The sequence below is a fragment of the Ranitomeya variabilis genome, chromosome 1 (assembly GCF_051348905.1).
Source record: "Ranitomeya variabilis isolate aRanVar5 chromosome 1, aRanVar5.hap1, whole genome shotgun sequence".
Classification (NCBI taxonomy): domain Eukaryota; kingdom Metazoa; phylum Chordata; class Amphibia; order Anura; family Dendrobatidae; genus Ranitomeya; species Ranitomeya variabilis.
In genome coordinates, this window is record NC_135232.1 from 261801470 (window position 1) to 261813721 (window position 12252).

General features: G+C 44.0%; 1 protein-coding gene across 1 annotated transcript in view; it reads right to left on the reverse strand.

Moving 5' to 3' along the window:
* The window catches only part of LOC143813699 (septin-2A), a 105964-nt gene that overhangs the window by 63388 nt on the left and 30324 nt on the right, over positions 1 to 12252 (reverse strand). The gene's annotated exons all lie outside the window — the stretch shown is intronic.

Here is a 12252-nt window from a genome sequence, read left to right on the forward strand (position 1 = left end):
CATCAGAATGTCTTCTTCTGATGAGCAAACACCTGGGCCTGCACAAGGGGAACATGTCAGCGAAGTGAGTATTCACCTCCTCAGATTGGTAAGTATTCACTGTCACATCTACACATATGACAATGTATATTTACCTTTTTTCAGACCACTTCTTCTACAGCGGAAGAGACTGGGCAGGAGCAGCGTAGTCACGGTCGGGTGGCACGGCGGCAGCGTATAAGTATACCTGGCTGACTGTTTATTGTATCCTCATTTTACAATTCTTGAATCTTCATTTCTTTCTACTTCTCTCTTTCTTTCCCTTTTGCTTCAGCACCAGTGTTTTTTTTTTTTTTTTTTTCAATATTCATGCCATTCCTCTGATTCTGTTTTCTGTCTTCCTTATGTTAATGTCTCCAATATTAATGTCCTTTTTGTTTTTAGGTTCCAGAACGGGATGAGGACCTCATCGAGAATGAACACCTTATCTCCCTGGTCCATGAACGAGTCCCGTTGTGGGACACCCGGGATCCACTGCACGCCAACAACGTGACGATCCGGCGGCTTTGGAATGAGGTGGCCACAGCGTTGTGGGATGGCTGGGCCAATGCCCCGACTCGGGTCCGTTCTGCATTTGGTAAGTATAGCAATGCAGTGTGATGCAGTCAAGACCTTGGCCATGCTCACACAACTGTGTATGGTGAGAGAAAGTCATTTCTATTATGTTTTGTTTTGTCAGTGTCAAAAGTCAAAACACGCTGGCGATCGATGAAGGACTGCTTCAACAAGGACCTGCGCCAAGAGAGCCAGCTTCCAAGTGGTTCTGGAGCAAGGATACGAAAATACAAGTACCACCGCATCCTTGCGTTTTTGAGACCGGTCCTTGCACGAAGAACGTAAGTATATTGGTTAAAAAAGAAAAAAAAAAAAAAAAAAAGTTTTGTAATCCTAGCATTTTTGGGTCACTATTTTGAATCAGTATTTGGAATCCAAAACCATGAGTGATTGATACATGCAGAAGTGGGGTACGTGTTCTTTGAATACTTTTCCTCACATAGTTCCTCTCCAGGTTTTGGCTTACCAATACTGATTTGAAATACTGAGCAAATACTGACAGTGTGACGGCAGCCTACACAACAGATCTATAGTCATCAAGTCAGGTTTCAGATATAATGAATTCAGGATGCAAATGTCTCCTGAAAATTCATTTTTCCTGGCACTTGTTCTGGTTAGTATAGATGTGCCTTGTATGACCTCCATCGTCCATTCGTATTTTCCATCAGTATTTGGAATCCAAAACCATGAGTGATTGATACATGCAGAAGTGGGGTACGTGTTCTTTGAATACTTTTCCTCACATAGTTCCTCTCCAGGTTTTGGCTTACCAATACTGATTTGAAATACCCAGCAAATACTGACAGTGTGACAGCAGCCTACACAACAGATCTATAGTCATCAAGTCAGGTGTCAGAAATAATGAATTCAGGATGCAAATGGCTCCTGAATTCATTTTTCCTGGCACTTGTCCTGGTGAGTATAGATATGGCTTGTATAGAGATATGGCTTGTATCGCCTCCATCGTCTCTTCATATTTTACATCAGTATTTTGAATCCAAAACAAGGAGTGGTTGATGCATGCAGAAGTTGAGCATATGGTTTTATGAAACTTTTCTTCCTACTGTTGTACTCCTGGCTTGCAAATTCTGATGTAAAATTCACTCCAAATAGTGCTCGTGTGACCTCTCCCTATCTGAATGTTTATATAACTCTGGAGTTATCTTTTTGTAAATGTTTGGTATTATTATTTTTTTTTTTTTCACAGCACTTGGAGCTCCACTGTTGGCCCAGGTTCTGGAGCGGTCCTTCATCAGTCTGCCACGGACCCGTCCCAGCCATCCTCCAGCGCTGAAGCAAGTGGGCCTGCCACACAACCTGGAGACCAGGAAGCTGGTCCATCAGGTGTTCCCCTTCCCCAGTCCTCTGCCTCTAGCCAATTTTTTATGGGCTCCTCCCGGCAGCGGCAGAGGGCCGCGGACAGGTCACTCATGCCCGAGTTTTTGCACTTGAGCTCGGTCTTCCACGAGGGACTCAAGGCGATGGGTGACCGACTGGATACTGCCATTAGTCATATGAGCACACGTATCCAGGAGGTTACCACAGCCCTTGCCCAAGTGAAAGCCGACCTCCAGAGGCCAGCACATCATTTTTTTAATCAGATAGAACAGGGCATGTCGGAACACCTTAGTCCCGATCTCCAGATTACTGTTATGCAGGCCTGCAATGCTGCTTACTTGCAGGCTATGCAGCAGAGTCGGTATTTTCAGCAGACAGTGGGGGCATTTCCACCAGTGCCCACACTGTCACGCTTTACCTCAATGCCGACATCTGCTGCATACCACTGCACGGCCACCTCCATTCCAAACACTGCCAGACCGTATTATAGCACCACCACCATGCCCAGTGCAGTGGGTCAGCCCACCGCCACCACCATGACAACTGCTGCTCCTGCTTGGGCCTCCTCCACTGCCACCACCATGCTGCAGCCGCAGGACCCTGGCCTGTCGTTCCCCGCCACCACCACAAGAATGGCGCTGCCGGACCCTGCCCTGGCGTTCCCCGCCACCACAAGAATGCCGCTGCTGGACCCTGCCCTGGCGTTCCCCGCCACCACAAGAGTGCCGCTGCTGGACCCTGCCCTGGCGTTCCCCGCCACCACAACAACAATGCCGCTGCCGGACCCTGCCCTGGCGTTACCCGCCACCACAACAACTATGCCGCTGCAAAGGCACACAGACCGCAACAGGTCGGCCACCACGGCCAGGCCGATACCAATTAGCCCAACAAGGCTCCCAGGACACCCGCGCCAACCCAAGAAAGGGAAAGGCAAAACAAAACAAAAAAAAAAAAAACATAGCTATCCCTCCCCCCTCACCTCCCAATGTGTCTGTAATGTCTGGTTTGTCTCACCCTTCCAGTGTGTCTCAGCCCTCTCATGTGTCTAGCCCAATCCCTGAATTTCCTGACCCCAGCAGTTTTATAGCGCCTTCTCCTGCCACCCCTATGTCGGCTACAGTAAGCCAGACCTCACAGCTCGACACCCCACAATATCGGCACTCAACCCCAAGCAGGCGCAGTTAAATTTTTTTTTGTTTGTTTTTGTTTACTAAAATAAACCTGTGTTTTGCCCCAATAAGGTTTGGTTAATTGTGTATTTCGCCGCCGTCAACACACAACGTGCGCCAATAACAAAAAATGCGTCGAACACTTTTTTGGGGGCCACCTCCAACCTCCAGTACTTACTTAGCAGAACACTGAAGCTTGGTGTGTGTTTGGTTGAGAGATATCATCATATCTCCCGCCTCGACTACTGCAACCTCCTACTCTCTGGACTCCCCTCTAGCACTCTGGCACCACTCCAATCCATCCTACACTCTGCTGCTCGACTAATCTACCTGTCTCCCCGCTATTCCCCAGCCTCTCCCCTATGCCAAGCCCTTCACTGGCTTCCTATCGCCCAGAGACTCCAGTTCAAAACCCTCACAATGACCTACAAAGCCATCCACAACCTATCTCCTCCATACATCTGTGACATGATCTCCCGGTACCTACCAACACGCAACCTCCGATCCTCTCAAGACCTCCTTCTCTACTCCCCTCTCATCTCTTCTTCCCACAACCGCATCCAAGACTTCTCCCGTGCTTCCCCCATACTCTGGAACTCTCTACCCCAGCACATCAGACTCTCGCCTACCATAGAAACTTTCAAAAAGAACCTGAAGACTCACCTCTTCCGACAAGCCTACAGCCTGCAGTGATCCTGAACCTACTGAACCGCCGCAGAACCAGCTCTGCCCTCTCCTAGTGTATCATCACCCATCCCCTGCAGACTGAGCCCTCGCGGGCAGGGTCCTCCCTCCTTATGTACCCGTATGCCTTGTTTGTGCTCATGTTTAATGTATTTGTCTATATTTGCCCCGTATTTCACATGTAAAGCGCCATGGAATAAATGGCGCTATAAAAATGAATAATAATAATAATAATAATAATATGAGGTTGACCCCAAAAATAACACTTGTATTTTCTCCAAAAACACTTCTTTCTGTTTACTCCGTGACTTTTTGTCGCACACAGAAGACAAAATGGTGGTAATACACAGCACAACTATACTCAACAGGTCGTGTCTTATCAGAAACATTATTTATGACCCCTGACCTGCTGATTTGAGAAATGCATTGTATTACCTCCATTTTATCTTCTTGGTACATTACATATATTTCACACAAAGTGAAGGGACAACGTACGTCATACATGGCATATCTATACTCACCCGGACAAGTGTCAGGAAAAATGAATTCAAGAGCCATTTGCATCATGAATTCATTATTTCTGACACCTGACTTGATGACTATAGATCTGTGGTGTAGGCTGCCGTCACACTGTCAGTATTTGCTCAGTATTTTACAGCACTATTTGTAAGCCAAAACCTGGAGTGGAACTATGTGAGGAAAAGTTCAATAAACACATATGCACCACTAAGCTTTTAACTACCACTCCTGGTTTTGGCTTACAAATACTGATGTTAAGTACTGGACAAATACTGCGACACCTAACAGCCATCGTCTATACAGTCTGCGGCAAATAGCTACTGGTGAACCAAGACAGGACGAAATGACGTCAACAACCTAAGCCCAAAAACCCAAAGTGGTTTGTTAAGGAAATAGATAGGAGACATGGTGAAGAAAGTAAAACACAATTATTTTATTAGAAAAAACATTATTAACATTTAAAACATAACTTTACAGACCCGAAGGCAGCAGGACATTTTACACCATATTGTCCTGCCATGGCACACGTCCAATGTCAGAATCAAAAAAGGCAGCAAATTGGTCCCGCATGTGGCCTACTTCAACTGTTGACCGCAGCGGGTGATGACGGTAATCAGGCAAAGGGTTTGCAACAGGTTCATCAAGTTCTATGGTGGGTCGCTCCTTAGCCATAATGAAATTGTGGAGAACCACACAGGCTTTTACTACCTCATCCACTGTCTCCATTTTTAGATTTATGGCAGTTGCTAGAATGCGCCATTTGGACACCATAATCCCAAAGGCACACTCTACTGTTCTGCGGGCCCTGGTTAGTCTGTAGTTATAGATCCGTTTTGTGCGGTTCAAGTCCCGACTTGAATAGGGCTTCAGGAGATTTTCACTCATCTGAAAGGCCTCATCCCCAACCATTACAAATGGCAGCGGTGGGCCTTGAGTGTTGGGGAGTGGACGTGACTGTGGGAAATTAAAATTTTTGCCATAAACACGTTGGCCCATATCAGAGTTTTTAAAAGTCTGTGAATCGTTGCCACGGCCAAAAGCACCAATGTCCACAGCAATGAAGCGACAGTCCGCATCGGCTATTGCCATGAGAACAAGTGAAAAATATTTCTTATAGTTGAAGAACTGTGATCCCGTTCTGGCTGGTTTGATAATCCGGATGTGCTTCCCATCCACCGCACCCAAACAGTTGGGAAAATCACAAACAGTCCAACATTTTTCAGCAATTTCCTTCCACATGTCCTCCGTGGGTATGGGTATAAAGTCTTCACGGAGAATGGTCCATAAAGCCCGGCAGGTGTCAAAAACAATTCCGGACAGGGTGGAAATTCCAAGGCGGTACTGGAAATGAAGGGATGACAAGCTCTCTCCAGTTGCTAGAAATCTGTAGAAAGAAAACATAATTTACAAAAATGCCAAAAATACATGTCACACCAGCAAAAATTATGACTAGCATTTGTTTAGAATTATTACGTACCTTAAGGTAACCAGGAGACGTTCCTCTGGTGGAATCGCTCTACGGAGCTGTGTGTCCTGTCTCCGGATGGCTCCTTGGACGCGATCAAGCAAATCCCGGAAAGAGTCTTGTGACATCCTTGTATATTCCGGGAATGTTTCTAGGTTCTGATTGAGCTCGCCATACAGGGTGTGATATGCACCACGGCTCTCCCGCAGTTCTACAATGGGGTGTTGCAAAAAACGCCTACGCCGTATCCTTCTCTGTCTTTCCCGGTTTCGGTGTTGCTCCCAAGCAAACGCACACGCCAGAAAAATCTTGATGCTTAGATCCAGTTTGAAGTAAAAGCTATCCATGTGAAGATCCATCTTGTCACAGGATACAGGAGCAAAATCTGAAGATTTCAGCTGTCCTAGGGTCTATATATAGATATCCCGTAATAGACGCCCTCTGTAGTCCCATTGGCTGTTTCTTGTGATCTACATTTTTCTCCTGTAAATTTTTTCAACATGCGCACAAAAACCGCAAACGCATGAAAAACGCATAAAAAAGCATGTAAACGCAGCGTTTTAATGACGCATGCGTTAACCGCATGCGGTTTTAAAAGCTGCGTTTACACGCATTTTCTTGCGTTTTTCGTGTCCTTGCGTTTGCGGATTAAACGCTGCAGATTAAAACGCAAATGTGAAAGTAGCCTTAGTCTACCATAAATTGAAAGCGTCATGAGAGCAAGTACAGAAAATTCTCCACGAGATGCAAACCAAAAACAGCCTTAAAAATAGAAAGGCCAAATTAGACTGTCAAAAAAACATCTAAAGAAGCCAATCCAGTTCCGGAAAAGCATTATTTGGACAGATGAAACAGATCAAAATGTACCAGAATGATGGGAAGAAGAAAGCTTGAAACGACTTATGATCCAAAGAACACCACATCCTCTGTAAAACATGGTGGAGGCAGTGTGATGTCCTGGGCATGTAAGGCTTTCAATGGCACTGAGTCATTAGTGTTTATTGATGATGTGACTGAAGACAGAATAAGCCAAATGAATCCTGATGTGTACAGGGTTATAACTTTCTGCTTAGATTCAACCAAAGGCAGCAAGATTGATTGAACTGTTTCACAGTACAGATGGACAATGACCCAAAACATGCTGTGAAAACAACCCAGGAGTTTTTCGCTTGTTTTTTTTTTTTTTTACGACAAAAGAACAGGAATATTCTGCAATGGCCAAGTCAATCACAAGATCTCAATCCCATCAAGCATGCATTTCACATGATTGAGATAACACATGCGGCAGAAAGACGCACAAACAAGCAGCAACTGAAGTCAGCTGCAGTCAAGGCCTGGCAAAGCATCACACAGGTGGAAACCCAGCGTTTGGTGACGTCCATGGCTATCAGACTTCAAGTAGTAATTGCCTTCAAAAGGATTCTCTACAAATTATTAAAAATGAACATTTTATTCATGTTAACGTTAATTTGCCCAATTACTTTTGACCCCCTGAAATGAGGCGGCTTTGTAGAAAAATGGTTCCAATTCCTAAACATGTCACAGGATAGTTTTATTCAACCTTTAACTAAACCTGAAAGTCTATACTTCAATTGCACCTCAGTTGCTTCATTTTAAATCAGAAATGGTGGCATGCAGGGCACAATTCACGACAATTCGGTCACCATCTAAATATTTCTGGACCTAACTGTAGATATAAATGGTTTAAAACGATATCAAAGCCAGCTAGAAAACATCACCCGTAACACAGGTTGGAAGGTATGCATGTAAAAAAAAAAGCTTATAAAAAGTTCGATAGAAAGCAAAAAGGCCAAAAACCGGTTGTCCTATAAAAGTAAAAATTCAGTTCTTACACCCAGAACTGAATTCACTATTATTCTCCCTGTCATCACTAATGCCATAGATAAATCTACATAATCCACCATCTTGGCCGCAGGTTGATCAGGAATCCTACTTCCTAAATACCAGTGGACCTAAGCCTAAATCCCACGCCATGAAATCAGATTACATTTAATGAATTTAACTTTGTTTAAAAGTAACAAGTGTTCCGGCAGAAAACTGGCGATAAGAGATCCACGTAGCGGCTACAGATTTTATATTACGGTCCATGTCTGTGACCTGCGCATTGTCACAAGGATCCAAGGAAGGCAGCCAGAAACATTTCAATGGAATAAACAAGATGAATTAGCGCACAATCAACAGGAAGAACTGCTTGAAACACAATAATCTGGCTGGAGCTCTTGTAGGGGCAAGACGACAACGGAAGGAAAGGGGGGACTCCTGCACATCGCTACCCACCGCAAGCCACAGTTATCACATTTAACCCTTACTCCAATTGAGACACATAGAGCTTTGTGCTGTTTCCAGCGTAATGTTGTAGGACAGATGAAATAAAAAGCTCTTTGCATCCGGCCAGGTCCCAGAGAGGACTCTCCCTTGTACCAATGGCATTGATTGTGTAGAAAATAGGTAAAACGATTTCATATGAAGACTGAATATTTGATATATGCCGACTGCATAGTTACAAACATTCAGAATGTGCCTCGCATGCTGAGAAGAATCCTTAACCCCTTCACCCCCAAGGGTGGTTTGCACGTTAATGACCGGGCCAATTTTTACAATTCTGACCACTGTCCCTTTATGAGGTTATAACTCTGGAACGCTTCAACGGATCTTGGCGATTCTGACACTGTTTTCTCGCAACATATTGTACTTCATGATAGTGGTAAAATTTCTTCTATATAAATTGCGTTTATTTGTGAAAAAAACGAAAATTTGGCGAAAATTTTGAAAATTTCGCAATTTTCCAACTTTTAATTTTTATGCCCTTAAATCACAGACATATGTCACGCAAAGTACTTAATAAGTAACATTTCCCACATGTCTACTTTACATCAGCACAATTTTGGAACCAAAATTTTTTTTTGTGTCGGAGTTATAAGGGTTAAAAGTTGACCAGCAATTTCTCATTTTTACAACACCATTTTTTTTTAGGGACCACATCTCATTTGAAGTCATTTTGAGGGGTCTATATGATAGAAAATACCCAAGTGTGACACCATTCTAAAAACTGCACCCCTCAAGGTACTCAAAACCACTTTCAAGAAGTTTATTAACCCTTCAGGTATTTCACAGGAATTTTTGGAATGTTTAAATAAAAATGAACATTTAACTTTTTTTCACACAAAATTTATTTCAGATCCAATTTGTTTTATTTTACCAAGGGTAACAGGAGAAAATAGACCCCAAAATTTGTTGTACAATTTGTCCTGAGTATGCTGATACCCCATATGTGGGTGTAAACCATTGTTTGGGCGCAGGGCAGAGCTCGGAAGGGAAGGAGCGCCATTTGACTTTTCAATGCAAAATTGACTGGAATTGAGATGGGACGCCATGTTGCATTTGGAGAGCCCCTGATGTGCCTAAACATTGAAACCCCCCACAAGTGACACCATTTTGGAAAGTAGACCCCCTAAGGAACTTATCTAGATGTGTGGTGAGCACTTTGACCCAACAAGTGCTTCACAGAAGTTTATAATGCAGAGCCGTAAAAATAAAAAATCATATTTTTTCACAAAAATGATCTTTTCGCCCCCATTTTTTTATTTCCCCAAGGGTAAGAGAAGAAATTAGAGCACAAAAGTTGTTGTGCAATTTGTTCTGAGTACGACGATACCCCATATGTGGGGGTAAACCACTGTTTGGGGCGCATAGCAGAGCTCGGAAGGGAAGGAGCGCTATTTTACTTTTCAATGCAAAATTGACTGGAATTAAGATGGGATGCCATGTTGCGTTTGCAGAGCCCCTGATGTGCCTAAACATTAAAAAACCCCACAAGTGACACCATTTTGGAAAGTAGACCCCCTAAGGAACTTATCTAGATGTGTTTTGAGAGCTTTGAACCCCCAAGTGTTTCACTACAGTTTATAACGCAGAGCCGTGAAAATAAATTCTTTTTTTTTTTCACAAAAATGATTTTTTAGCCCCCAGTTTTGTATTTTCACAAGGGTATCAGGATAAATTGGACCCAAAAAGTTGTTGTCTAATTTGTCCTGAGTATGCTGATACCCCATATGTGGGGGGGAACCACTGTTTGGGCGCATGACAGAGCTCGGAAGGGAAGGAGCGCCATTTGGAATGCAGACTTAAATGGATTGGTCTGCAGGCGTCACGTTGCATTTGCAGAGCCCCTGATGTACGCAAACAGTACAAACCCCCCACAAGTGACCCCATATCGGAAATTAGACCCCCCAAGGAACTTATCTAGAGGTGTTGTGAGAACTTTGAACCCCCAAGTGTTTCACTACAGTTTACAACGCAGAGCCGTGAAAATAAAAAATCTTTTTTTTCCCACAAAACTTATTTTTTGGCCCCCAGTTTTGTATTTTCCCAAGGGTAGCAGGAGAAATTGGACCCCAAAAGATGATGTCCAATTTGTCCTGAGTACGCTGATACCCCATATGTTGGGGTAAACCCCTGTTTGGGCACACGGGAGAGCTCGGAAGGGAAGGAGCACTGTTTTCCTTTTTCAACGCAGAATTGGCTGGAATTCAGATCGGATGCCATATCCCGTTTGGAAAGCCCCTGATGTGCCTAAACAGTGGAAACCCCCCCAATTATAACTGAAACCCTAATCCAAACACAACCCTTACCCTAATCCCAACAGTAACCCTAACCACTCCTCTAACCCAGACACACCCAACCCTATTCCCATCCGTAAATGTAATCCAAACCCTAACCCTATCTTTAGACCCAACCCTAACTGTAGCCCCAACGCTAGCCCTAACCCTAGCAATAACCCTAGCCCTAACTCTAGTCCTAACTCTAGCCCTAGCCCTAACCCTAATGGGAAAATGGAAATAAATACATTTTTTAATTTTTTTATTTTTCCCTAACTAAGGGGGTGATGAAGGGGGGTTTGATTTACTTTTATAGCGAGTTTTTTAGCGGATTTTTATGATTGGCAGCCGTCACACACTGAAAGACGCTTTTCATTGCAAAAAATATTTTTTGCGTTACCACATTTTGAGAGCTGTAATTTTTCCATATTTGAGTCCACAGAGTCATGTGAGATCTTGTTTTTTGCGGGATGCGTTGACGTTTTTATTGGTAACATTTTCGGACACGTGACATTTTTTGATCGCTTTTTATTCCGATTTTTGTGAGGCAGAGTGATCAAAAACCAGCTATTCATGAATTTCTTTTTGGGGAGGCGTTTATACCGTTCCGCGTTTGGTAAAATTGATAAAGCAGTTTTATTCGTCGGGTCAGTACGATTACAGCGATACCTCATTTATATCATTTTTTTTATGTTTTGGCGCTTTTATGCGATAATTTTGGTATCGCTTTATTCTCAGGACTATAACTTTTTTATTTTTTTGCTGCTGATGCTGTATGGCGGCTCGTTTTTTGCGGGACAAGATGACGTTTTCAGCGGTACCATGGTTATTTATATCAGTCTTTTTGATCGCGTGTTATTCCACTTTTTGTTCGGCGGTATGATAATAAAGCGTTGTTTTTTTGCCTCGTTTTTTTTTTTTTTCTTACGGCGTTTACTGAAGGGGTTAACTAGTGGGCCAGTTTTATAGGTCGGGTCGTTACGGACGCGGCGATACTAAATATGTGTACTTTTATTGTTTTTTTTATTTTATTTAGATAAAGAAATGTATTTATGGGAATAATATTTTTTTTTTTTCATTATTTTGGAATATTTTTTTTTTATTTTTTTTTTTACACATTTGGAAAATTTTTTTTTTACTTTTTTACTTTGTCCCAGGGGGGGACAATACAGATCGGTGATCTGTCAGTTTGCATAGCACTCTGACAGATCACCGATCTGCGAGAAGTGCAGGCTGCTTCACAGTGTCTGCTCTGAGCAGGCTTCTGTGAAGCCACCTCCCTCCCTGCAGGACCCGGATCCGCGGCCATCTTGGATCCGGGTCTGGAGCAGGCAGGGAGGGAGGTAAGACCCTCGCAGCAACGCGATCACATCACGTTGCTGCGGGGGGCTCAGGGAAGCCCGCAGGGAGCCCCCTCCCTGCGCGATGCTTCCCTGCACCGCCGGCACATCGCGATCATGTTTGATCGCGGTGTGCCGGGGGTTAATGTGCCGGGGGCGGTCCGTGACCGCTCCTGGCACATAGTGCCGGATGTCAGCTGCGATATGCAGCTGACACCCGGCCGCGATCGGCCGCGCTCCCCCCGTGAGCGCGGCCGATCGCGTATGACGTACTATTCCGTCCTTGGGAAGTAGGGCCCACCCCACATGGACGGAATAGTACGTCTAATGACAGAAAGGGGTTAAAGGGGGTTGTTCAGGGTAAGAAACCGTTTTTGCTTTTCATTCCAGAAATAGTGCCACTCTGGCCAGAAAGTATTTGGCACTACAGCTCAGCTTCAATCACTCGAATAAGACCCCAGATACCACATTTATAGACCAGTTGATGGCCCTTCTATGACAATTGCAAGCCTTAAATTGGCATT